The following is an 854-nucleotide window of genomic DNA, read 5'->3' as shown; positions in this document are numbered from 1 at the left end:
CTGTAAAAAAAAATCTATAATTTTGCGGGGTTTTTTTTTTTTCTGGCAGCTGGGTTGGCGGAAAAAAAAGTAAAATAGCGACAGTTAAATTACAGATATTTACTGTAGAATAACGAACATTAAATTACAGAAATTTCTTTACATTGAAATTTCTGTAATTTAACGCCTGTTATATTATAGTAAATTTCTGTAATTTAATAGCCGTTATTTATTTTATTATTATTTTAATAATAATTTTTTAGGGGTTTTAACCTTTATTGTATAGGACAGTATAGAGTATTGACAGGAAAGCATAGGGAGCAGAAGGATCGGCATAGGACCACGAGGCCGGAATCGAACTCGGGTCGCCGTTAGCACCGGAGTGCATGTGTCAACGCACTAACCACTACACCACTGGCGCCGACAACAGCCGTTATTTTACAGGGTTTTTTTTCCAGCACCCCAGCTGCTGGAAAAAAAGTAAAATTACAGAATTTTCTTTTTGAGATGAACTATCCCTTTATTGGTAAAATAGGTAAGTTTTAGTTTAATAAGCTCATAAGATTTCTTTGTTTATGTGAAAAAGCTCACACACTTTTACCATTAAAGGAAAAGTTCGCCTAAAAATTTTAATTCTGTCATAATTATAATCAAAACTTGTTTGACTTTTTTTCTTTCTTTAAAATATCTTCTCTGTTCAACAGAAGAAAGTTAAACAGGTTTTGATTATAATAATGGCAGAATTATAATTTTTGGGTGAACTATCGCTTTAATGGTGAAATAAGTTTTGGGTTGATTATAAAGCTTGTAAGATTTTAAGCTTATAAGATTTTAAGACTATAAAGCTTTGGTTATCTAAAAAACTTCACTGCTTT

The sequence above is a fragment of the Danio aesculapii genome, chromosome 15, assembly GCF_903798145.1.
Source record: "Danio aesculapii chromosome 15, fDanAes4.1, whole genome shotgun sequence".
NCBI lineage: Eukaryota > Metazoa > Chordata > Actinopteri > Cypriniformes > Danionidae > Danio > Danio aesculapii.
Note: the sequence above shows the minus strand (reverse complement) of the source record.